This window comes from Scyliorhinus canicula, chromosome 20 (genome assembly GCF_902713615.1).
Source record: "Scyliorhinus canicula chromosome 20, sScyCan1.1, whole genome shotgun sequence".
In the NCBI taxonomy this organism is placed as follows: domain Eukaryota; kingdom Metazoa; phylum Chordata; class Chondrichthyes; order Carcharhiniformes; family Scyliorhinidae; genus Scyliorhinus; species Scyliorhinus canicula.
The window spans coordinates 46,478,789-46,506,677 of record NC_052165.1 but is presented as its reverse complement, the minus strand read 5'-3'; the positions used below and the strand labels follow the sequence as shown (position 1 = coordinate 46,506,677).

Sequence of the window (27,889 nt, the reverse complement as noted above, 5' to 3'; positions counted from 1 at the left end):
GTCCACTTTCCAGACAGTTATCCAAACTAATCAGCCTGCATTTACTGAAGTACCACTATGTCAGAATTGACTGTCGGTTTGATAACTGAAGGATCTGAAATCCAGGACATAAAGATGCAGCTTAATGGCTCATAACCCTAAACTCACTGAGACACCCCCACCCACCCACCCACCCCCAACAAGAAAAGCACTGATTAGAAATATTTCCTCTTGCTGAAGTGTGGGTTTCTGTGATATAATTGGTGAGCTACATTATTGATGATTCTCAGACCCTCTGAGGGAGTCACATCACATAATTCTCCATCCATACATACAGCCTGCAGACTGCTGCCACATTAGGGTACATTTTTCTCCAGGATATAGTTCCTGATTGCCTTTTGCAGGAACCCTCTCAAATGTGGAGATGGGAAGATGAAATAAAAAGTCCTCCCTGTTTATTGCTGTTAAATTAAATATGCGAGGCAGCGTCTTCTGTGTGTCCAATCAGACACAAGGACTCAATGATGCAGTGGGTTCTCACTGGAGGGATCCCTGAGAAGCTGCAGTATGTCGCTCCTGTGTTAAACAGGCTATGCCCCTCTCTCCTCATCTATAAAGCCACTTGCTCTCAACAGGAGGAGGCTAACTCTGTTGGAGCCAAACCTCTGAAAGCCTGGCCAGGAGAGGCAGAAGAGAAAAATAAACGTGTCTTCCTTTTATTTTGCGTGCGTGCTCCTTATTTTCAAGAGACATCCAGCTGAATAGATTTTCTGTATTTTATTTTTTTTTAAAAAGAAGACATCGTTTCAGGTAAGGCGATATTGTGTTGTTATTCTGCAATATAATGTTGGCTGTAAAAGCTGGAAGTGCAGCTAATAGGAAGCCTATTGTGTGTGTGTGTGTGTGTGTGTGAGAGAGAGAGAGTGTGGGTTTAATTAATGTCCCCGTTCTAAAATAGTGGGAGAAATGCAAGCTTGCGAATTGAGCTGGCTGGGTTCTGTCAGGAAGCTGTTCCCGAGAAGGACAGTTATCTCCAGGACTCTTCACCCAGAGTGATTGCGACCCACTTTGGGGGGGGGGGGGGGAGAGGGAGGCTACTCGGTGAAGCCAGCAAATGTGTGAAGAAAGTTGAGGTAGATAACAACATGTGTGACAACTGGAATGAAAGGAATGAAGGCAGACTGTACAGCCAGATACAGCTATGTGTTTGGCATCGCCACTCTTAATCAGGAACAAAGCAACAACATGTAATCTTTCATTTGATTTGTTCTCTTTGGTCTTTCAGCTGGAAGGTGTTTTCTGTTCTGTGTCGGTTTAAAGGCTGTGATAGGGAAGCGGTTAGCAATGACATTACCCCTGAGCAATGCTTCCACCCAGCACTTAGTGAGTGTCTGGCCAGGTTCATAGAAGAGTCAGGGGCAACGAATTTCCTCTGGGTTCAATAAGTCTGCTTTCTGTTATTGTTTCGTTAAATTGCAGACAGGCGGTGCATGAGACAAATTAAAATGTGTTAGCAGAAAAATAGAGAGCCTTGAATAGTAATATCCGCCAACCAGTAATTCAATCAGCGCGCACACACACACACAAACACACAGACCGCCTTTCGCTCGGTCGTCCCATATGTGCGTCGGATGGGGAAAAGGAGGATGGAATCTGGCCGAAGGTAACGAGGAAAGGATTAGAGAGGCTTCCCGAAATGAGCGGAACGCATTTGGGCCGAAACTGCAGACAGATGTCGTGTCCCAGAATAAATCGTTTATGCTGCTAGCGAGGGACATGTTAGTTATCATATCCTCCCTTCAGTTAATATCTATCACTGAGGGGGAAGGGGGGGGGGGTGATCAAACTGCATTTAATACGGAATCTTCGTCTTTAAGTCCTTAGAAGGCAGGATTTAAAGGGGAGTGGGTTAAATCCTGAAAGCAGATTGTGAAGGTCAAGGATTTCTCATATTGATACAATATGAGAATCTCTCTGGCTACAATCTGACACATACATATTTGCACCACTGATTTATTGTCGAGTTTAGACATGGGCTTCCCAAGGTGGGATTACACAGAACAGCACCCACACTGTGGGGGCTTCGGAAATGTCACTTACCACTCGCTCCGGGACAAGTCCAGTGGATAGTACTGGTCCGGAGGGGGGGTTGGGGGGCGACAGTAAGATGAGCAGATCCTTGAAATAAAAACAGAATTTGTGGAAAAGAAACGCACAGGAACATCTCCCTGCCCAGCAACAGTTTAGATATATGTTGGGGGTCTGCAATTTTACCAAGTGTCCACATGTTTCATTTTCGCCTGTCCTAAATTGAAACTTTTAGCGCTATTAAATGTAAATACCAAGTTGATGATGTGGGTCCAATCTCGAGTAGAATGTTAACTGGTTTATTCCGAAAGTGTAACTTGGTGAAATCGACGCTAAGTCCTCGCTATCAAACATGGAGGAGTTTTCAAAACAAATCTAGGCTTTCAAAGAACAACTTTTTTTTTAAAAGAGGATTTTAAAAACATTTCTCCCAATGACTCGGGGAGAAGGAGAGTAACATTTGACTTTGTTCAATAGTGTGAAACAAGCGATGCAATTGCAAAGCGATGGAAATTGACTGTCGATTCATTTCATTCTCGCACACTGTCCAATATGAACAGCACCAATCCATAATAACCTGAACTGGGTTCCTGGGCAGTACTGGAGGCAATGCATAATTGGGGAACCCCAACCATTGGTTTAAGATGCGGGATCCATAAAGAGAGGTTGAAAATTCAATTTATTTCGGAGAGAGAGGGCTCTGACAGGGGGGGAAATATTTGTTTCAGATGCTTGACAGATTAGATGAATTCAACCTTTTTTTTGTTGAGATTGCTAAAAGCTCTCGTCGTAACTAAATTGCAAGCGGACAAAGAGCTGAAATTGAATTTGAGACTGGAAATGGGAGGTGTGCGAATCGGATTATGGAAGGATGGAGAATGATCCAGGCTTCAGAAGGACCGACATTTGTGAGAACCGGTTACATAAACTTGGTTTGCATTGGAGGTTGTTCTGATTGACGTGTTTAACATGTTAATAGGAGTTCAGTGGAGAAATTGTGGGGGAATCGGGTCCACTGTTGATGGAATCAAGAATGAAAGGGGCTTCATACTTAAAAATCGATCTCTGCCAGTCAAAAATGAATCCAGGAAGCACTCTTCAACCCAAAAGGTTTTGAAAGTCTGAGCTCACTCCCAAAAGGCTGTGGATAATGGGTGTATTTCCAGGCAGCAGAGTAAGATTGTGAATGTTTCACAAGTCAATATTGCAGCCCTGATTTTAACACCTAGAGAGAATGGTTGGAGTCTTTGGACTAAAAGGCCCAACATAATCCCTGCTCAATTTTAGGCTGTATTGACTCTTTTGGGGCTTCCAACAAGACTTGTGTAAATCAGGCATCCGTTCAACTCAGACCTGTTCTGTTTGGGGTTACTTGCCAAGAACTTCATCATATTTTGTTAATACTGTAGTATTGTTAACGGGCGTGGAGGCAGATGTTGTAGCCTTCGCCTCGTTGATCGCCCGAAGGCGGATCCTGATGGGTTGGAGGGCAGCCTCTCCACCCTGTGCCCTGACGTGGCAGGGGGACCTGTTGGAATTCTTGACTCTTGAGAAGGTTAAGTTTGAACTGAGGGGAAAGATGGAGGGGTTCTACAATTCATGGACGTTATTCATTATGCACTTTTGAGAACTGGATAACATCGAACATTAGTTGGGGGGGGGGGGTGGCTGGGAGGGTTGGGGGGAGGGGGACGGTATGTGTTAATGGTGTCTATGGGTGATTCCTGATTCTTTTTTGTCATTTATTTATGTTAACATGTGGACTAATATTTGGGGTTTGGTGGGAGGATGGGATCATTGCTATTGATATGGGGATTGACATTATATTCGTTACTGACTATTATTTATTGTTGGTGGGTCAACATTTGGGAGAAAATGTGAAAAAAGAAGAGAATAAAAATATTTTAAAAAATACTGCAGTATTGTTGGAATAGGCACGCATTAAAAATCGCTCTTCATTTGTTGCTGAATTTTGATAGGAATCTTTTCCAAATGCAATGGATTTTCAAATTGAAGCATTCTAATGGTTAAATGGTCTGAGGACTACAACTTCCGGCAGGAGGCTTATGGAAAGTACATTTCTACATCTGAAACCCACAGAGAAATTAACTACCAGAGGCCAAGCGATTCAATCTCCTCTCCATAAAACACACCCGAGATATCCAATTGTTTTCTTTTGACTTATTTACTCATTCAGAATAATGTTGATACAATACCTGTCATGTCTGACTGCTTCCCTCCTCTTATTCATTCCACCTTCCACCAATTAACTCTCACTAGGGTAGCGGCAGGGTAACAATCTTCTGGAGAATGTCCACCTTGACACAAAATGTTGGCATATCATGTAATATATTTGATCACTTTCAGTTTTATGCCGTGAAATGATGCTGTCAGTGGAATTTGTAAAGGTTTGGTGAGTAGCCAAGTGCTCAGTTCTTGGTTAATTCCATCTTGATTGTTTTAATCTGTAGGAGTGGATAGGAGAATGAATCTGGGCTGCCTGAAGGGTGTCAAGGGTGCATGGATTAGCAGCTGGTTAGACAGGTGAATAGATGGATAAATGGGTGTGTAGATGAGTGCTTAAATTGATTGACCAGTGAATGTATGGACAGATAGATGCACTGGTGATGTATTTCTCTCTTTGTATAGGATAGGAGGACTAAGAGGTATTAGAGTTCTTTACATGGGCTGGTTTAGCTCAGTTGGCTGGACAGCTGGTTCATGATGCAGAGGAAGGCCAACAGCATGGGTTCAATCCCTGTACTGGCTGAGGTGATTTATGAAGGTCCCGCCTTCTCAAACTTGCCCCTCGCCTGAGGTGTGGTGATTCTCAGGTTAAGTCACCACCAGTCAGCCCTCAAAGGGGAAGAAGCCTATCCTATGTGACTATGGTGACTTTACTATGGTACAGAACAGACCATTTGTCCCATCCAGTCCATGCCAGCATTAATCCTCCATTCAAGCCTCCTTCTATCTTTCCTTCTTCCACTTAAATATATCAATGTTCTGCCAGGAGATCTAGGAATGGTTGCCATTTCCTGAAAAACCCCTGCACTGACCCCCTTAGGGCAAATTTCACCCTCTCCAATTTAGTAAACCCCGCCATATCGTTGACCCAGGCCTCCACGCTTGGGGGCCTTGCATCCTTCCACTGAAGAAGAATCCTCCGCCGGGCTACTAGGGACGCAAAGGCCAGAACACCGGCCTCTTTAGCCTCCTGCACTCCTGGCTCCACTGCAACCCCAAATATTGCAAGTCCCCAGCCTGGATTGACCCTGGATCCTACCACCCTCGATACCGTCCTTGCTCTACCCTTCCAAAATTCCCCCAGCGCTGGGCATGTCCAGAATATGTGGACATGGTTTGCTGGGCTCCCTGAGCACCTAATATACCTGTCCTCGGTCCCAAAAAACCAGCTCATCCTTGTCCCGGTCGTATGAGCCCTATGCAGTACCTTAAACTGTATGAGGCTAAGCCTCGCACACGAAGAGGAGGAGTTCACCCTTTCGAGGGCATCCGCCCATGTCCCCTCCTCAATCTCCTCACCCAGCTCCTCCTCCCATTTATCTTTCAGCTCCTCCCCAGAGGCCTCGTCTACTTCCTGCATCATCTGGTACACTTCCGAGATCCTCCCCTCTCCAACCCATACCCCAAGAGCACCCGGTCCTGGACCCCACGCGGCGGCAGCAGGGGGAACCCCGCCACCTGCCGCCTGACAAACGCCCTTACTTGCATGTACCTAAAGGTGTTCCCCGGGGGGAGCCTGAACTTCCCTTCCAGCTCACCCAGGCTCACAAACTTCCCGTCTATGAACAGGTCCCCCAGCCTCCTGACACCTGCCCTGTGCCAACTCAGGAACTCGCCATCAATTCTCCCCGGAACAAACCGGTGGTTCCCCCGTATCGGGGACCCCATCGAGGCCCCCACCTCCCCCCTGTGCTGCCTCCATTGCCCCAAATCTTGAGGGTAGCTGCCACCACCGGGCTCGTGGTATACCTCGTCGGAGGGAGCGGCAGCGGCGCCGTTGCAAGCGCTTCCAGGCTCGTACCCCCCCCCATCCCTGCCCCGACTTTCTTATATTGATGGCTTCTAGTTACACCTATTCCCACATGAGGGAACATTTTTTCTGTATCCACTGGATAAAAATCTTTCAAAATTTTAAAGGTCACTCTTTATCTTTTTATTTTTCAAGAGAAAAGAGATCCACCTTGTCAATCTTTCCCTGATTTGTAAACCCACACATTTCTAGATTCATCATTATAAATGTACTCTGTACCCTCTCTACTCTTTTTATAACTGGTGACCAGAACTGCGCACAATATCCTTTAAATGTGGGTCTCACCAAAGCTCATTAAAGGTTTGACGCAACTTCCCTATTTATCAATTCTATCTCTCCAGAAACAAAACCCAGTGCTCGGTTTGTTCATTTTTAATGTTCTTGTTAACCTGTGGTGCAACTTTTACTCATTGATTTATTGTTCGTCCAAAGATCCCTTTATTCTGATCCCCACCTAGACTTGCATCTTCCAAGGAATAAGTGACCTCCCTATTATTTCTACCTCACAGTTACCTGTTATTTTTTGTTATTTTGTTATTTACAGCACAGAAGGAAGCCATTCAGCCCATCATGTCTGCACTGGTTCCCAAAAGAGCAACCTAGCTAGTCCCATTCCCCAGCCCTATCTCCATAGCCCCCTAAATTAATCACTTTCAAATATATATCCAGCTCTCTTTTGAAACCTCCTGTGGAATCTGCCTCAACCACTCTTCCAGGCGGCCCATTCCAAACCCCTATAACTCCTCTTGAATAAAGGCGTTTCTCCTCATCTCACTCCTAGCTGATCATCTTGAAATTGTGACCCTCTAGTGACTGATATAACAATTAGTGGAAACAAAATATCCTCCTTGTCAAAATTGTTCATAATTTTGAACACCACAATAAGTTAATCTTAGAATTAGAATTAGAACAGTACAGCACAGAACAGGCCCTTCGGCCCTCGATGTTGTGCCGAGCAATGATCACCCTACTCAAGCCCATGTATCCACCCTATACCAGTAACCCAACAACCCCCATTAACCTTAATTTTTTTTTAGGACACTAAGGGCAATTTAGCCTGGCCAATCCACCTAACCCGCACATCTTTGGACTGTGGGAGGAAACCGGAGCACCCGGAGGAAACCCACGCTCACACGGGGAGGACGTGCAGACTCCGCACAGACAGTGACCCAGCTGGGAATCGAACCTGAGACCCTGGAGCTGTGAAGCATTGATGCTAACCACCATGCTACCGTGCTGCCCATTGCTACCGTGCTGCCCATTGCTACATTGCTATCTCTTAATCTTTTCTGCACCAAGGGGGACACCCAATTTCTCCAATCTTTCCTTGTATCTGAAGTTCCTCATTCTTGGTATCGTTCTAGTAAATCTCCCCTGCACACTGTCCAAAGCTTTAACATCCTTCCTTAAACTATGTTTGCTAATTATTTGCCTGTTATGCAAATTTATTAATGTCCTTCTGTAATTTATTGCAGTCTTCCTCATAATTGAGAATCCCCCCTCGCACACCCACCACCATCCCCCCATGTCCAATGAATGCATGTTTAAAACGTCCATTTTGAGGAATCAACGGCCTTTTGAAAATCCACATAAATGCCATCTACTGCATTACCACCGCTACTCTCTGTGTTAACCTGCTCAAAACATTCAATACGGTCAGTCAAACAAGGCGTTGCTTTTTGAGATCCATGCTGACTATCCATTACTATATTTTTTTGTGTCTAGATGTCCTTCTATTCTCTGCTTGAGTAAGGATTCCGTTATCTTTCCTACTAATGATGTTAAGTTGACTGGTGCATAATTTCCTGGGTATGTTCTTCCCTCCTTCAAGTTGGGAATTACATAATCTATCCGTGAGTCCTCTTTTTCGAACAAATGATTAAATGTGAGTTACCAATGCCTCTGCTATCTCTTCTGCAAATTCTTTTCAACTTTTTGGATGCAATCCAGCCAGACCAGGGATTTTATCATTTTAAGTTTGTTTAGCTTATTGAATACATGCCTTTTAAAATTTCAAATGTACTTCTCACATTGCTCATATCTTTATTCAGTGTCATGCCTATCTATTCTGTTACTCTGGTAAATACAGAATCAAACAAATTATTTGATATTTTTGCTATCTCTCTATCATTGGAACATAGAACAACAGTGCTGAAGGAGGCCATTCGGCGCATCGCGTCTGCACCGACTCACTTAAACCTTCACTTCCACCCTATCCCCTCATTTCACCCTATCCCCGTAACCCAATAACCCCTCCTAACCTTTTTTGGACACTAAGGGCAATTTAGAATGGCCAATCCACTTAACCTGCACATCTTTGGACTGTGGGAGGAAACCGGACACCTGGAGGAAATCCATGCAGACACGGGCAGAACATGCAGACTCCACACAGACAGTGACCCAAGCAGGGAATCGAACCTGGGACCCTGGAGCTGTGAAGCCACGGTGCTATCCTCTTGTGCTATCGTGCTGCCCACCTGTGGTATTATCCTGTCTATCCCTTAATGATCCTATCCCCATCGCAGCCTTCCTTTTTATTGATGTGTCTGTAAAATATTTTATTATTTTGCTATATGTTCCTTGATAATCTAATGTCATTATTCTTCTATGCCTTACTGATTCTTTTTTGAGACTCTCATAATCTCTTTGTATTCTCTCCTACCTGTGCTACTCTGCACTCTGTGCTTTGTGTTTGCCTCTTTGCTGATCTCTTGTTTTTATTCATCCATGGAGTCTCACTAGTGTTTAGTTTGTTCTTTCCTCCTTCCATCCCAAATTGCTCCATTTATTCCTGCTTCTATTTGTCACATTCTCATATGCATGAAGAATTTCAAATAACATAATTGCACTGTTAATGTAAGCATACTTGTGACAATAAAGATTATTAATAAGAATAAAATATAATCAAACCAAAGTGGGATGGAAATGAGTGGCACCATTGAATCTATGTCGAAGCAGGCACTGATTGTCTGGAGTAACCCCCTTGGAGGTGCATTAAGTCCCCAGTGTTAAAAGGGATGGGGAAGGAGCAGAAAAGGTGCAAAAAGAGATTTACTGGGATGATACCAGAGCTGAGAGGCTTTATGTATCAGAAAGGATTGAGCAGCTGGTGTTCTTTCTTCCCGAGGTGTGATCGAATCTTGGTGCTTCTGAATGGATTTGATGGGATCAATGCAGAGATGTTTCCACTTTTGGCAGGTGAGGGATGTGGGTGGGTGATGCCGGAAACACAAGATACTCATTAATAAATCCACTCGGAAATTCAGGAGAAATGTCTTTCCCCAGAGAGTGGTGAGAATGGTGAACTTGCTACCACAGAGTGTAGTTGAGGTGAATAACATTGATGCATTGCATTTAAGAGGATGTTTGATTAAAACATGAGGAATAGAAGGACAAGTTTGTTTTTTAAATTTAGAGTACCCAATTTTTTTCCCCCCAATTAAGGGGCAATTTAGCCACCTCACCTGCACATCTTTAGGTGTGGGGGTGAAACCCACGCAGTCATGGGGAGAATGTGCAAACCCCACACGGACAGTGACCCAGGGCCGGGATTCCAACCCGGGTCCTCAGCGCCGCAGTCCCAGTGATAACTACTGCACCACATGCTGCCCTTAGAAGGGCAAGTTGAGAGGGTGAGATGTCGAAGCATTGGGTGAAGGTCTGTGTGTCGAATAATGACTTTATGGTGCTGTCGGAGAAAATGGCTTGTTTCTGTGTTGTAAATAGTACAAAAGCAATGGAATATAATGTTCAAACTTCAAACTTGCCAGCTTAAAACAATCATTTCAACCACAAATTACACTAGTCTGAAACTGTATATAATACAGGGGAAAGTCTGGTTATTTTAGACTGGGAACTTGGATTTGCTTGTTTACTTATTTTGATATTATACAATGTACTCCTCTGTAAATGTCAAGGGGAATATTTTGCAGACAAATTTGCAGATGCACAGAAAAGCAGTTATTGTGAAATGAAGCTTTATTTATATCAAACAAGTGGAACGTGAAATGTAAAAGTCAGTTCCTCAAGGTAACAGATGCTGAGTGTTATTAATAACTCTTTTGGATCAGGATCAGGAGTTGAGGGCAATTCTTCAGACGCTCTTGAAAGTTTTCTGTAACCCTGGCTTTTCAATGCTTTGTGACTAGGTCAATCAAATCAAGCATATGCCGACAGCTGTCTAGTGCAAGAAAGAAAAGAATCTGTTTTGTGCTTTCAAGAATGTAATATGTGCATGTACTTGTATGAAGCTACTGATGGCTTGTCTCTAAAGGGTTGTAGGTATAACACATGGCAATTGTGTTACCACATCCACACTTGTAACCTGTTACAGATGCCTGGTCAGCCCTAAACAATGGCTAAGGTATTGAAACTTTTTTTAAAAAAGTTTTAAACTCTGCAGAAAGGTCGATTTGTTCCAGAAGTGATAATATAAGAAATAGGGAGTGGTTATTTTATAAACAAAACTTTATTAAAACAAAAGAAAATAAAACAATGTTTCAACATTTATTTCACAGTTCTAGCATGAACAGATTACATGCAGCTTCTTATCATTAACACTAGTTCCCATTAAAACAACACTTTGCATGAAAATACATCTCTTGTTTCACTTACACATACAGGCAAAGACAACATTTGCATTTAGGAAGCAATCATTCTTTTGTTAGGACATCTCTTTCAGAATACTTTTTCTTTGTGGTGGTTTTCATGACCTGTTTCATGGCTGCTCCCATCCTTCTCTCTCTGTGCTAAATTGATTCTCTCTCTCCCTAAGCACTGCCCAGCCCTTCAACAAAGGTCCTCTTCTGGAATGACCAGACTGGAACTCAACTGTAATGTGGGCTTGATTGCCCACTCCCGTTTACACAAAGGACCAGACCTATGCCATTCATAGGCACCTAACCTTCCATTGACGGACAAATGCCAAAAGGGTTGTCCCGAATGACAATGGATCTCAACTAAATCACCTTATGATTTAAATCACCTTAAATTAACATTATATACATGAGGTCAGGTTACACCTTACCGGGTCCTCTCTCCTTGGCCGACCTTTTATACCAGTGCCAGCAAGCTACCCCACCCCCAAGGCATTGGGAGAGCTTGGACTCCCAATGAGAATGGGGAAACAATCATCCTCAACCGATGAGTCCTCTGCAGGTTATGACAGGTCACATTCCCACCTCTGAGAATGTAACACATGAGGGTTTGAAAGCCACTCCAGTGAGCAAAGACCAGATGAAATCCTGCGTTGACACCCAGCAGAATACTGGTAACTTTGGCTTGGTGCTCCAGATTGTATGGGTTGTGGGAGCTCATAAAACCCACCCACCATGAGAATTCTTGTTGTCCCCCGTTAATCAGCTCACAAACACGATCATTATTGGCTGAGCAAAAGAGTGACAAAACAAAACCAAAGGTTTTAGTTTATTCGCAAAGCACAATTTGCAAAGTGGATAACTTGGATAACTTAACCTACAGTCTTCCCCCCATAACCAGGAATCTATTCTTTTGTTTTCCCCTTCACCGATCCCACCACTTGCCTAATTTGGTGCCTAAAACATTGTGGGAGCACCTTCACCAAAAGGATTACAGGGGTTCAAGAAGAAGACTCACTACCACCTTCTTAGGGCAACGACAGGTGGACCATAAGCACTAGCAAAACCTGACAGTGAATTTAGAACCGTTAGCACCTGGAAGCCATTTGCCCCTTGTGGCTTGAGGTGAATTTCTGTCTCTCCCAATTATCCCAAGCCCATTATCCTGCTGTCACCTTGTGCTCTCATTCATATTTTTACAGTGGAATTAATACATGTATATATTTCAATTATATAAGCGATTTAGTATCCACTACCACTTTTTGAGAAAACATTCCTCACTCTGATAACTCTGGATGAAGAAGTTTCCTTCAAATCCCCATGCATATCAAATGTTTCCCTTGAGATCCTGGACCCATATCAGTCATTTCTATAACTCCATCAATTGGCTTTCTATATCTGGGCCCTAAGCTCTAGACCAGTGCTTCTCAAAGTGTGGTACGCATACCGGTGCCGGTACGCGAGCCATCGTCTGCCGGTACTTGGAGTGTTTCCAGAAAAGAAAGAGACAGTAATCCTGGATTGGCTTGTTTCGCTCACCGGTCCCGGGCACATTGAAAAAAAAAACTGCCGGTCCGCCACATCAGATAGTTTGAGATGCACTGCTCTAGACCATCCTCCTTCAACCCCTCTGCCTTTCTACCTCTATATTTTTCCTCAATGACCCTCCATGTGACCTACCTCTTTGACTAAGCTAACTTCTGATAACCTGCATACCCCTGACAATGTTGCTAGAAATGTCCCCATCTCTGTCCTAATTGGTGGGGGTGGGGCCTTATTTTTAAACAATGGTTTCTAGGTCTAGATTCGCCCACGACAGGAAACATTTTCTCCACATCCACCCTGTCAAGTCCCCTCAAGATCCTATATGAAAATTGATGCAAAATTAAAGTTCTAAAGAAAACAGACTAAACAGCTAAGCTACCGGAAGCAGCATTTTGGTTTCAACTTCTATTCCTTCAGCTTGCTTCTCAGTGTTGTGCCCTGGGTTCTCTGGTGCTCGGGGATCAATGTTGCTAGAAGATTAAATGGAATTTTAAAAATTCATTCTGAGTGTGAATTTCACTGCCTAGGCTTGTATCTATTGCCCGTCGCTAATTGTACTTGAGAAGGTGCTGTAAAGCCATGTTTCTGAACCACGACATTTCAGGTGGCATTAGTGCTGTAGGGAGGAAGTTGTCAAACTTTGACTCAGTAACAGTGAAGTCATATCCGGTCCCGATGATGGGTTATATGTCTGATTTTATTCTGATTTGCCTGTTCTGTAGTGTAAATTGACACAATTTAGATACATGTGAGACCATTTAAGAAGTCAGTTAGTTGCTTAGTAAAATTACCACTCTGCTACCGTCCATGAATTCTGGTAAGGCAAATCTGAATAATAATTGATGCAAAGGAACAACATGCTTCGATATGGTATCAGCCATATTTCGGTGCGTCACATTCTTACTGCCAAGTCAGAAGGTCACAGGTATAAGTGCCACTCAAGACATTCCAGTAAATAATCTCGGTTGGCACCCCTGTGGCAGTACTGCACTGTCAGGGGTGCCAATTCTTGGACGTATTCTCAGGTAGACATATAGGATCTGAAAAGGAGCAAGCGAGCTAACCCAGTATCCTGGAATCAAAATGTATCCCTTAAACAACGTCACAAAAGCAGATGATTCTGTCAGTGTCTCACTGCTGTTTATGGGAAGTTGCTGTGCAGAAATTGGCTGCAGCGTTTCCTACATGACAACAATAGCTACACTTTAGATGTACATCCTTGGCTGTAAAGCAGTTTGGGGCATCCTGAGGTTGTGAAATATGATATATAAATGGAAGTCTCCTTTTGTAATACTCAGAAAGAAACGTTTGCATTTATATGGCATCACTATCAGGGTAATATTTCCTCATTATTAATTTGGGCTGTGTTTATGCCCCCAGCAGGTGTGTTTTGGATGGGGTGCAAGTAAAATAAGGTGGTTGCCCACACCACCACCTTCCTGCCCACCCCTGAACTCACACCCATAAAATGGGGATGGACACGCACCAAAACCGGCAGCTTGCCCGTCATATTTAAAGAGATAATCAAGGGTCAATTAGGCTCGTTACCAAGCCAACTGATCCCAGACAATATGCGGCCCACAGCAACCACCCCCATCCAGATCCCTAACCTGCCCAAACCTTCCCTGCCCAAGACCCCAGACTTTCTTGTTCCAGGCCCTTTTTCTGCTTCCTCATTGCAGTCCCTGCAGCTCCCACTAATGTGTGCTGCTGGATATGCCGGTCAATCAGATTGGCTGACAGTCCCAGAGTGTGGGATTTCCTCTCCAGTGAAAAGTGGAAATCCCACACTGGTCCTGTTTATCCTGCCCACAGTGTGTTATGGTTGCAGGAGGGCAGGCATGGAGCAAATTGGCTCTACACTGACTTTGCTTCTGTTGGTGGGGTGAGCTGTCCACACATCCAACCCCCCCCCCCCCCCTCCCCCCCCCCCACCACGCCCCTCTCCACCATCAACAGTAATTTTCTGCCCATTGAATTGGGAATGTCAGCCAGGATTTTATACTTGAATCCCTGAACTGCGTTTTGAACACAAACGTTTCTGACATCTGGTTGAGAATGCTACCATTTGAGCACGGGCTGACAATGGAATTCAAAGCATTCAATCTTCTCGATGAACATGGTTTGTGGGCCTGTATTGCCCATTGCAGTGAATTTTAAAGTGAGTTTTTAAAAGATGTTGCCACATTTACAAACTGAGACAATAACAGTGCTGTCAGGGTCAGAGGCTATCCTGGATGTAACCCAGTCGTGTACGATTAAATCTCCACCTCCTCACTCTCCCACAAGTGAAAGTGAAATCCTGAAAGACAAAGAGGCTGGTGAATGTCAGCGCTGCTTCTGTTGAGACTAGGTCAACAGCACAAAAGCAAAGCAATGGCATGTTCCCGAAACGCATCAGGAGAAAACAGAAAAATATGATTGGATTAATTGAGAATTCAGGCAAATGACACTGTGCATAACAGAACCACATTCAACCCAAACGGTGTCCACTTTGAATCGATAATGTGTGTTTCAAATCAGGACCCTTGTTATTATCTAAAATATAGGCTGGTGGTTCACATACTACCTGGCGAATGCATGCAAGTTCAAATAGACATGCTCACCGTTTTCAGGACGTTCTGGCTTAGTTTTACATTTTGAGCATTTGCTGTCTTGCTTTCCTTTTGTAAATCAACATTAATTTAACCATCTTGCTCAACTGGTTGATTAGAGAAATGGAAGATTATCGAGGTTGAGGAGGTCTTCTGGCTGACTGACTAAGCTGTATTGTGTCGGGCAATATACAGGGAATTGAATTCAACACCTTTTCATAAAAAGAACAAATTGTTTCATTATATGAAATAAATAACGTGAGCAACCACATGGAGCTAACTTTCAAAATGAATAACGCAAAAGTGTCTACACTACAACAGGAATAGGCCATTAAGCCTCTCGAGCCCATTACACTGAAACAGGAGGGGGCCATTCAGCCCGTCAAACTTGTTCCACCATTCAATTAGACCAGGACTGATCTGCATCTCAACTCCATTTACCCACCTTTGAACCACAGCCCTTGATGCCCTTCCCCAATAAATAGTTGTCTCTTTCCTGTTTTTACATTACCCCCAGATTGTGGAGTTATTTAGCGTCTGCCACCGAAAAGTCAGAAGTTTGCAGGTTCATAAAATCTTGGCTGACACTCCAGTGTAGCACTATGGAGAGCTCGACTGCTGCAGGTACCGAGCAGGATTCTCCATTCTGGGTCGCCCAGAATGCATTCACCGATGGGACAGAGAATCAGGCATCTGACCCATTTGCATCTATTTAGCGGGCCCGTTGCCCTATGCTCCGGCTTCCCGTGATTCTCCGGTCCCGCAGTCAGGAATCACGTGGCCACGGATAACTTGTGGCTTTTACCAGCGTCACCCTGTCGTGATGGACCTCGCGTTGGGCCAGCCCACCTTGGCGTACCATGAGGTCCACCATACCAGGGCTATGGAGGGAGGGACCATCCGAGCCCATCCCATGGCCACCACCCCTCCCCCCCCTACAATGCACTGCCAGCCCGTGCCTCCTCCAGCAGACCTCCCCTCAAGCCCCTCCCCCAGATGATGGCCCGGTAGTGGGATTCCCTGGAAATCCCTCGTATTCCACGCCATGCATAAACTTTCAAGGCATGGAACCCTGAATTACATCCCACTTTACGACTGCAAGGGGATCGTAAAACTGCTGCAATTCAGCTCCGGTGGAAGAACAGTCTCCCAAACGGAGTATCGCGCTCACCATCTTTCAGATGAAATGTTAAACTGAGTGTCCGTCCTCTTGGTGAGTGAACCTAGTGAATAGTTGGCGAACTGTGCCTAATGCCCTGGCCAATATTTATCCTCAATCAACATCACTCAAAGAAAAAAGATGATATTATTATTATTATCACATTGTCATTTGTGCGAATTGGCTGCTGTTTGCTATATTACATCTGTGACCACACTTCAAAGAGAATTTCATTGACTCTAAATGCTTTAGGATGTCCTGAAATTATGAAAAGTGGCATATAGAAGTGAAAGTTTCCTCCTTTTGAAACTTTATATGAAAAATGTAGTTCTCCTTCGAGGCAAAGAATGATACAATGTTTCATTCAATTTTCAAATGTTTGTCATTCTTTGCCTCATTTATTGTAAGGAATGGTAGTCATATTAATGTATTATTCAACTCATATTTACTGTTGTGACACATCCCTAAGCACCTACACAGAGCCACCTTCGGAACAGACTCTTCACTCGTTTTCACATCTTCATCATTAACAATGTGGGTGTGGGTAGGAGGAAACGATGTTCTCTTTGAAGATGCTGTCTGCGCAATAGTTACCTCATTCAGCATCTGAAGATTAAGCAGCAACTCAATCACAAAAGACAATAAGGAAAGGAATTGAACAGTAGGCGGGCAATTGGCAGGTTATTATTAGCAGCAAGAAGATTGATAATGTGTGCTGGGGACGATTGACAGTGTGCTGATCCGCCCAACTCCTTTCTGCTGCACTAAATATTTGGGGCTGGGTCCTCCGTCGGCTGGATTCTCCGTTTCACCGGCAGCGCACTCACGCCCGCGGTTTTCCCATTGGCTGGCTGCCGGGATGGAGAAACCCGCTGCCCGCAGGGGTGCGCCGCAGCAGAAAATGGGTGCGGCAGAACGGAGGATCCCACCCTTGATTCTTTGGCTTAGTAACCATGGGCTGGATTCTCCGATTTGGAGACTATGCCCCCACGCCGGCGTGAAAGCGCTGGCATTTTACGCCAAGAAACCTGGTGCAAAATGCCCACCCATTCCCAGCTTGACTGGGGGCTAGCATTGAGGCAGTGTAGAGACGGCTCTAGCTGCCAACAAGGCCTGGAGAATTGCTGGATCCATGGCCGCCCATGCCCACGGCAGCGGCCTACAGCGGCAGCGCCATGCTTCATGGTGGATGCCACTCATGGACCCCTACTTCAGCTGGCTCACACTCCCTGGACCGCACCACCACAGTGCCCCCAACCTCGAATATGTCCAGTCCTGTCCGCGGATCGGCCCTCCCCCGACAGTGGTGGAGCTCGACTGTGTCCACAGCCGCTGCGCTGAGTTCCCGACAGGTGAGACCATGAGAGACCTACGCCATCGGGAAGTCGGCCGGTCGGAGACGGAGCATCGCGGGGTGGGCCGCAGTCAATGTACGGCAAGTACGCCGCTTTTCAGGGAGTGGAGCATCGCAAAACCGGCAATGTCCCCCAATTTCGGCGGCATCGGGGATTCCCCGCCTCATCGCTGAACGCAATCGGAGAATCCAGCCCCACATCTAGCCTAGGCTAACAACAACTTATCTTTATATAGCATCTTTAATGGAATAAATTATCCTCAGACCAGTTCGAAATGGCTGTGATATTGAAAATGAGATAGGAAAGGTAAAATTTCCAGAAAGCTCATCTATTTTTTTTAACTTACCTCAGTCTATTATTGTTCAGCCACAGCTCAACAGTTCCTTCCAAGCCACACTGTGCACAGTGGCATCAATCTGGGCAGTACGGTAGCATAGTGGTTAGCACAATTGCTTCACACCTCCAGGGTCCTAGATTCAATTCCCTGCTTGGGTCACTGTCTGTGCAGAGTCTGCACATTCTCCCCATTTCTGCATGGGTTTCCTCTGGGTGCTCCAGTTTCCTCCCACAGTCCAAAGATCTGCAGATTAGGTGGATTGGCCATGCTAAATTGCCCTTAGTGTCCAAAATTACCCTAAGTGTTGGGTGGGGTTACTGGGTTATGGGGTGGGCGTGTAAATTCTATGATTCTATACAGTATGCATGTTCCTCTCGGCGATATTGCAAAATGTAGTATTTTTCCTCTGTCATGCCAGCCGAAATTAAGAGTGGGTTAGTGATTTGAAAATAGCAGAAAAATAGCAGGGAGGTTGATCATCATTTTTCCATTGAATGTGGACTTTCTAACACTTTCCCCTCTCCATAGACTGTCATTGGCAGGCTCTTCCCTGCCGGACAGATGTAATTGCTGATGATTCTTGTCTATAGTTATCCCAGCTCCCATTGATATATGTGGAAGATAATGATAGATCCCTGTCAGCAGCAATAAAGGGTCCAAAAAGTCTAGATGGGGGATTAGGTCAAGTGGACTCTCTACATGCACCTTGGCATTTACTGCCAACAATTCTGCCCCTGCTCTTTTTCAATGAAACAACCACAGTTTCCTTGTGTGGCAGCAGTGAGCACCCTCTCGTTGTTGGAATTCCCTCTGGTAGAAACTGATCCAGTTGAGGTGACAGTGGGCTAGATGTGGAGATCCAAGGAGTGACATTCTTCCTCTCATTCTTTCTTCAAGAGCCAGTTCAGTTTGAAGATATGCAGAGAAGGGAGACATTTGTACATCAGAGATCACCACAACAAACCAACCACGTGAATATGACCCGCAACCACGGACCTCTAGCCTGTTATAACTAAAGATGGGCTGGGGAGCTCTCTCCACCGCCCTTCTCCCACCAATCCCAATTCCACCCCGCCAGGAGGATTCCAAGTAAGATTTGCACAGCAATTTGCCGGAAGTTCAAAATCATTGGGCAATTGCATTGCGCGATAACCATCTGAAAGTTAATTTTAAATCACAAACTTTGGGTGGTGCCAACTATCTTACAGTCATAGTTACTCAGAAAAAGTTAGAAGAATTGTACCACTTCTAACTTGTGTGTAACTATAATACTCATGTGGTCCGCACCACTGATCACCCAACCCCCCCTTCCCCGACCATCCGAGGCCACCATCACCCAGTTTCCCCACTGACCATCCGATTCCTCCCCATTGACCACCCGACTGCCCCACTGTCCACCCGACTCCCCAATTGACCACCCTAATCCCCCACTGACCACCCAAATCCCCCACTGACCATCCGATTCCTCCCCATTGACCACCGGACCCCCCACTGACCATCCGACTCCCCAATTGACCACCCTAATCCCCCACTGACCACCCAAATCCCCCACTGACCATCCGATTCCTCCCCATTGACCACCGGACCCCCCATTGACCACCCGACTGCCCCACTGACCACCCGACTCCCCAGTTGACCACCCTAATCCCCCATTGACCACCCAAATCCCCCCACTGACCATCCGATTCCTCCCCATTGACTACCCGACTGCCCATTTGACCACCCGACTGCCCCCACTGACCTTCCAGCTCCCCCCACTGGCCCCGTAATCTCCCCCATTGATGACCCAACTGCCCCCACTGATGACTGGACACACCCCATTGACCACCTGACTCCCACCACTGATAACCTGACTCCCCCTCATTGACCACCTGACTCCCACCACTGACAACCTGACTCCCACTCACTGACCACCCGACTGCCCCCACTGACTTACAAACTTGCCTTCTCCCTGGCTTCTCAAAGTGGCTGGTCCTTTAAACATACCTGCTAGATAGCATCTAATGCTGTCAAGGCTTCCTTACCCCTGACTCAGCTCGGTTACCCACTTCACTGCACTGTTCTCATCCCGCCTAAGTCAGAAGTTCAGATGAATAAGGAGCAGCTTCATTTCCAGGTCGGTAAGTAGGAGCAGAGTTGCAATCTGACTCTGAATGCCACTCCACGGCAGTTGACACGGCTGAGAAAATCCTCTCTCCGAATGCTTGAGGAAATTCAAACTAATTTAGGAGACCAGGGTGGAGAAAGCTACCAAAGGTCTTGACAGAGATGTAACTGCACAAAGATGGATGTTACATCAATGGAGTAGATGTTGGCACTGGGGACCGAAGGCTTGATGTAAATTTTTAGAAGGGTCTTAAATCTGGGAGAGGAGAGACATAGTGATTTTGAGATGGAATTCCAGAGTATAGGCCCAGTTAAATGAGGAGGTGTCCAAGGGGAGGGAGTCAGGAGCAGATGTTTACGTGTCTGGAGGTTGCCACCTGACACCAAAGAGAGGCTGGCCGTCAGGAATGAACGTCATGGGGAGTGGGTTCCATGGAAGAAATGTTTTTAATGTTGGGCCCAGGGGAGCCTTTTTGTTTCTCCGAGCCCCACAAGTGAAGTCGAGAACACTTGTCCATAAATTGCTTCTTCTGGACCCTGTACTCTTCCCGCTGTCATCCATACTCAGGCCATTGAGATCCTCAAAAAGTTGAGGGTTTGGGCGTCTTGAAAAATATTAAGGTAGATAAGTCCCCAGGGCCTGATGGGATCTACCCCAGAATACTGAAGGAGGCTAGAGAGGAAATTGCTGAGGCTTGACAGAAATCTTTGGATTCTCACTGTCTTCAGGTGATGTCCCGGAGGACTGGAAAATAGCCAATGTTGTTCCTTTGTTTAAGAAGGGTAGCAAGGCTAATCCAGGGAACTACAGGCCGGTGAGCCTTCTGTCAGTGGTAGGGAAATTACTGGAGAGAATTCTTCGAGACAGGATCTACTCCCATTTGGAAGCAAATGGACGTATTAGTGAGAGGCAGCATGGTTTTGTGAAGGGGAGGTCGTGTCTCACTAACTCGATAGAGTTTTTCGAAGAGGTCACAAAGATGTTTGATGCAGGTAGGGCAGTGGATGTTGTCTATATGGACTTCAGGAAGACCTTTGACAAGGTCCCTCATGGTAGACTGATACAAAAGGTGAAGTCACACGGGATCAGGGGTGAGCTGGCAAGGTGGATACAGAACTGGCTAGGTCATAGAAGGCAGAGAGTAGCAATGGAAGGGTGCTTTTCTGATTGGAGGGCTGTGGCTAGTGGTGTTCCGCAGGGATCAGTGCTGGGACCTTTGCTGTTCCTAGTATATATAAATGATTTGGAGGAAGATCATGGATGATCTTCTATATCAGCTACACCTTCCCACACTATTCTCATATCCCACAATTCCCCCGAAAATGAGGCAATCTCTGACTTCAATGTATCTAATGAACCCGTGCTTTTAAAAAATTTATTTACGGGTGTCACTGGTTAGACCAGCATTAATTGCCCATGCCTAATTGCCCTTGAGAAGGTGGTGATGAGCTGCTTTCTTGAACCTCTGCAGTCCCCGTGGTGGAAGTACATGCAAAGTGCTTTTAGGAAGGGAATTCCAGGATTTGGGCCTCTGGATTACGATACCAGTGACATTACCACTGAACCACCATCTCCCCCTATAAACTCCCACTGCAAATCCAGACTCACACTTCAATGCAGTACGGAGAGAGTGCTGCACTGTCAGGAATGCCAGCTTTTGAGTAAACTGAGCTGCAATCTGCTACCTCAGGTGTGCTGAAAGATTCCGTGGCACTATTTCAAAGAAGAGCGGAGGAATTCGTCCAGATGTTGTGAACAATATTTATTTGTCAACGTGCATCATTACAAGAGAAAGGGGAATTTTAACTGGAGCAAGATTTGGGCAGGTTGAGTATGAAGTGTCCCTGCGGTTTACGGCGTGATTTCAGTTCCTGTGCCTCAGCTGCATTAGTGCTGGACAGTTCTCCATTACCATAAAGTATTTCATTCCCTGTAAAGTGCTTTGGGACATTGTGAGGTTGTTAAAGACACTACATAAATGCATCTCTAGTTCTCTCCGCCACTCTTTTTCTCCGTTACCATAAAGAGTGGCAGGTGGGGGGGGGCGGGGGGGGGGGGGGGTGCGCACAGAGAGATGATTGGGAGCTGAATTTCTTCCTGAGCTTTATTAGGCCTTTGTCCTTTCCCATTTCCCTTTTTGTCATTGTTTGTACAAATTAATTTCTTCCTTTCCACTTGAGTACAACTGCAACACAGACCATTACTGTCATGTTGGTTATTTCAAGAAAACTCGTTTCAGTTCTTGATTGTATTTTGTTTCAAGTTGACTGATTTTTCATCTCTGCTTGAAATTTTGAACAAATTTGAAGCAGGTAAATCCCGGAATAAAACCAAAGTACATGAAAAAGGCCGGTTTTCTGAATTTTTTTGAGCAGGCTTTTTGAGAATTGTTGAACACAAGTTTCCTTCTTAATCCTAACATCGCTTACAATTCACCTTTCACCCTGACACTTAAACAGCACTTGGCAGAGTGTATGGGGGTGGGAAGTATGAATGGGATCATGGAATTGGGGGGGTGACTGGCATCATGGGACTGAGACTATAGGTTGGCCCAATCTACATTCATTATCTGGTTAACAAGAATATAATCACCTGCGTCGTAGTTTGATTTATTTTGCCACTGTAACTATTTCAATTTCTCAGTTTAGTGTTGCAGTCAAATGGGTCAGTTACAATTTCTAATTTCAATAAGGGAGTTAGATGCCTTGAATCCTAAAATTCAATAATTAATGATGTGATGGCCTTACAAAATAATTAACAGCTCAATCCTGAGAAACTTTAGGGAACTGGAGACGTTTCCTTGGAAACCAGAGAGGTTGCATAATAATATAATAATCTTCATTGTCACAAGTAGGCTTACATTAACATTGCAATAAAGTTACTGTGAAAAACCCCAGTCGCCACATTCCAGCACCTGTTCGGCAGAATTCAGAATGTCCAAATTACCTAATAACACGGGCACGATTTTCCGCTCCCCACGCCGGGTGGGAGAATCGCGGGAGGGCCCCCCAACTAATTTCACGACCCCCTGGCGCCCCCCGCGATTCTCCCACCCCCCGCTCGGATGAATCGACGCTTGTCGTTTTTCACGGCGACCGGCGATTCTCCGACCCGGATGGGCCGAGCGGCCTGCCGTTCGCGACCGTTTCACGATGGCGGCAACCACACCTGGTCGCTGCCGTCGTGAAATCATCATGAGATGCCCATTTTGGGGCTTGTAGGGGGCCTGGTGGGGAATGAGCACCACGACTGTGCTCGGGAGGGGACAGTCCCGCGATTGGTGCCCACTGATCGTCGGGCCGGCGTCTCAATCGGACGCACAATTTCCCCTCCGCCGCCCCGCAAGATCGAGCCGCCATGTCTTGCGGGGCTGCTGAGGGGAAAGACGGCCACCGCGCATGCGCGGGTTCGAGCTGTCAGGCGTTGTGACGTCAGCCGCGCATGCGCGGGTTGGAGCCGGCCAACCTGCATATGCGCGGCTGACGTCACATAGGCACCGCCGTCGCGTCACTCTCGGCGCGCCACCCGGTGGCCGAGAGTTACGGAGCGCCGCTCCTAGCCCCGCCGGGGGGGAGAATAGGGGGCGAGGAGTGGCCTCCGAGGCCGTCGTGAAATTCGGCCGAGTTCACGACGGCCCTCCCGATTTTTCCCGGGAGCGGAGAATTCCGCCCCACGTCTTTCGGGACTTGTGGGAGGAAACCAGTGCACCCGGAGGATACCCACGCAGACACATGGAGAACGTGCAGACTCCACATAGACAGTGTCCCAAGCCGGGAATCGAACCTGGAGACCCTGGCTCTATGAAGCAACAGTGCTAAACACTGTGCCACTGTGTCGCCCTGTCCTTTGCCTCTGTCTTATCCTTTCTACCCATTCTGTAGCTGGAATGTTTTTAAAATTCCAGCTGACTGCTGTTTAACCTTTAAATAGCCATCATGAAAAGTTCAGTATGTATTGTCAAAGGTAACATTGATCTGTTTATGCTGTTGCTTTGTCTGAATCTAATGATGCTGTTATTTTTCCAGTCTCCTCTGCTCCCTGATCTTGACAAATTCATTAATTGGGATGAATGCAAAATGATGAGTGAATATGAGTGAAAGATTCAATTTGAGATTTTTTGTGGAAGGAGCAGAGAAGCTGGGATTATTCTCCTTAAAGTAGAGCAGGTTAAGTTGCTATTTAATGCAGAAGTTTAAAATTATGAAGGCTTTGGATGACGTAGAGTGAAACTTTTAACTGATGGAAAAATTGGTAACCCAAGATTAGAATTAATTTTCAAAAGGGAATTGGATCAATGGAATCTGAACTTGAAGGTGAGAAAATTGCAGGGCAATGGGGAAAGAGCAAGGTCGGGAGCTGGCATTCTGCTAGTGAGTTTTTACATCTTTTATATTTCTGGGCACCATCTTGGTATGTGTGATTGCTAGGGCGTCATTAAGAAATGGGGAAATTAGCATTACTAAATCGCTATTAGAACCACCGAAAGGTTATGGCCCAGAAACAGGTCATTCAGCCCATCATGTCTGCACCAACCAAAAGAAGAGGAAAGAAGAAACTAGCTGCTCATTTTAATTCCACTTTCCAGCACTTGGTGAGTAGCCTTGCAGATTACAGCACTTTAGATGCAGATCCAGGTATATTTTAAATGAACAAAGAGGATGAACAAATGAGTTGAACAATGTTACACATTGAGTTGCTACACAATGTTACACATTGAGTTGTTACACAATGTTACACAATGTTACACAAATGAGTTGAATAATGAGTACATTATCTGTGGCCTTGGATTTATTATTATCGTTGTCTCTAAATGGATTCATGGTCTGGCACCTCCTGATCTCTATAACCTCCACCAGCCCAGCAATCTGCTGAGATCGCTGCTTCTCTCCAATCCTGGTCTCTTCTTTGCTTCACCATTAGCGACTGCCTTCAAACACTTAAGGACTTAATCCCTGAACCTCGTCTCACCTTCTTTGTAATGCTTCTTAAAATCCACCTCTTCGACCAAGCGCTTTGGTCCCCATCATAATATCTCCTCTTTTGGTCTTGGTGTCAATTTTTGACTGGTTACGCTCCTGTAAAGTGTCCTTTTTGTTTGTTTTTCTAAATTTAGAGTACCCAATTAATTTTTTCCAATTACGAGACAATTTAGCTTGGCCAATCCACCTACCCTGAACATCTTTGGGTTGTGGGTGCGAAACCCACGCTAAAAAGGGGAGAATGTGCAAACTCCAAACGGACAGAGCCGGGATCGAACCTGGGACCTCGGTGCCATGAGGCAGCAATGCTAACCACTGTGCTGCCCCCTGTTAAGTGTCTTGAGGAAGGTTAAAGACTTTGTGTAAATGCGTGATAATTTCTCGCACAGACTGGAAAACCACAGGATCCCTTGATTCTCAGCAATTCGCAAAGGTAAGGAATTGGAAAGTCTATACTTGTCTGTTTGGGCTGTTACGTACAATTGTTTTTAAAAAAATAATACACCTAGCTTTCCATCCAACCACTACTGGAGGGAGAAATTCCCTTCAGATTTAGTCTCTTGACACCACTCTCTCACAACAGATTGACACTTTCAGCATCTCAATTCACCCCTTGCCAAGTTCCAGATATTTTGTCTCTTGATGATAATGTGATTGGGATTAAACAAACAATCTTCTTGAAAGTACTTAACCTTTTCAAGTGAAGTTAATGTCACTAGGTCATACCTGAAATACCATTGTGAAAAGCAAATGTCTGAAGTACATTTACTGTGTGGTTGAAGTGCAGATTAGTAGAATAATTTAAGATATAACCAGTTTATTTTCTCATTGCCTGTATAGGGACCAACATTTAGATCTGCTCTGACTTCTGTAATGAGGGTTGCTTTTAGCTCCTGGTAATTCAACTATGGAGAGTCTAGCTGTCTTTCTTTATTCCCTAGCAAGCATGAATCTACAACGAAGAAATCACGATTCCCAGCCTAACTGTCAAATTTCAGAATTCAACAGCCAAAAGATTTTCTTCACACTCCAGGTGCAGTGAAATCGTGAACCCACTTCTAAAGAAGTTGACAATTTCTTGTTTAACATGAGGAATCTTCACGAATTGAGAGAATAAATGTAATTTACTGGTAGAAGTTTAGTCATTGTTGTAATGCAGCAGCCATTTTGCGCACATCATGATCCCATATACAGACAAGAAGATTGTCTGCTGATTAATGAACTTGGCTGAGGATTAAATATTGGCCAGGATACTTGGGGGAAACTCTCCTGCTCCTCTCTGAAGTGGTGCCAGGATCTTTTACATCCACCTGACAGAACAGACAAAACCTCGGTTTAACATCTCACTTGAAGGTCAGCACTTCCGATGGAGCTGTGATAATCTTCCTAGAGTCTTCTGCAGTAACGCAGTTGGTTTCTCGTAGCATTGAGCCCTTTTGCGGTTTTCCTTTGTTCTAAAGTCAATAAGATATCAGAATTGGGATGATAAACATCCACAGGCACGAGGCCAATGAAATACATTAGGGCCTGGCTAATTGTGGGCTGCTTAAAATTCAAACAAAACTCTGCAGGTTGCCTGTGACATTTGTACATACACAATTGAAAGTGTAACCAGCATCTCATTACGCCATTGGGAACCAATTCAAATCTGAAAATGCTTGATGTGGGAATGGTGAGCCTCAGTTGAATTTAAATTGCTCCTCCCAAACACTCAATCAATATCTAATCAATGTGACTCAGGTACACCTGAGGTAGATATACGATTTCAAATGTATACTCTGAGTGTGCAAGATGCTACAGAAATATCATATTGTCTGTCTCTTGCACTGCAATGTGGCATTAACTATCCTCAGCATATTTTGAATTGCGGGATTGTTACTGAGATCATGCAACGATTTCACGGACTGCTGAGATTTTTATTTTCAAGAAATATTGTTCAAGTGATTAACTGAGGAATGACCTACATCGTAATAAATGTGTCGGCACTGTAACATCATCTCACGGTATGACTGCTGCAAAGCATAGCTTCGTTGTCACCATTGGACGTCTGTGACTCTTTTTTGACACAATATTGAATGTTGCATTATAACAATGGCTTTTTCTTTGAATAGCTCCCAGTGATAGCCTTGTACTCAGAGTCTACTCTGTGTGCATAGAATTGGATGGGCACTTAGCAAATGATAATAGCAGATGTAATTCACTTCTCAGGTTTAATTGATCTGGGAGCTTGTGTGGGGCCGAGCAGGGGATTAGTGAAGTGTCCAGATGTGATAAATATGAATCAATAAGCTGTAAAGAAAAGAGATTATCAGTATAACATGACATAACGTCTATGAGCAAAACGGCCAACAAGGATAGGGGAACTCTATATTTGTTTGATTCTGACATTTTAAGATTTAATAATAAGAAATAATCTTTTTTGTTTTGATATTCTAGCTTCATGTAAGTATTTGTTTGTTTTATAATTAGATTCCCGTTTGCTCTTATTTCTGTCCATTAACACTGTATCTGTGGGGCAGCACGATGGCGCAGTGGTTAGCATTGCTGCCTACGGCGCTGAGGACCCGGGTTCGAATCCCGGCCCTGGGTCACTGTCCGTGTGGAGTTTGCACATTCTCCCCGTGTCTGCGTGGGTTTCGCCCCCACAACCCAAAGATGTGCAGGGTAGGTGGATTGGCCACGCTAAATTGCCCCTTAATTGGAAAAAATAATTGGGTACTCTAAATTTTAAAGAAAAAAAAAAAAAAAAAACACTGTATCTGTGGCCTGTTAGTTGTGCCAGTTGTGTCTCGCTGGGTTGAAATCTCACTTCTAAGGCAGAAGGTTGTGGGTTCAATTTCCACTCCGGAAACCCAAGTGCAAGTAAATCCAGGTTAATTGTGCAGTATTGAGGGAGTCCCTAACTGTTGCAAGTTCCACTTTTTGAATGAGATACTAAACTAAGGCCCTATCTGCCCCCCCCCCCCCCCCCCCCCCCCCCCCCCCCCCCAGATGGGTGTAAAAGATCCTATTCCATTATTTTGAGCAGGGGAGTTCTCCCAAGTGGCCTGTTCAATGTATGTTCCTCGAACAACGTCACTTAACTGATCATTGT

The 27,889-nt window shown here is 45.1% G+C and overlaps 1 protein-coding gene across 1 annotated transcript in view; it reads left to right on the top strand.

Annotated features, from left to right (window-relative positions):
- Positions 1–524: 524 nt before the first annotated feature.
- syt1a (synaptotagmin Ia) overlaps positions 525–27,889 on the top strand; it is a 622,829-nt gene continuing 595,464 nt past the window's right edge. The window contains 1 exon segment of the mRNA XM_038780004.1: positions 525–789. The gene's annotated coding sequence lies outside the window, so the exon portion shown is untranslated.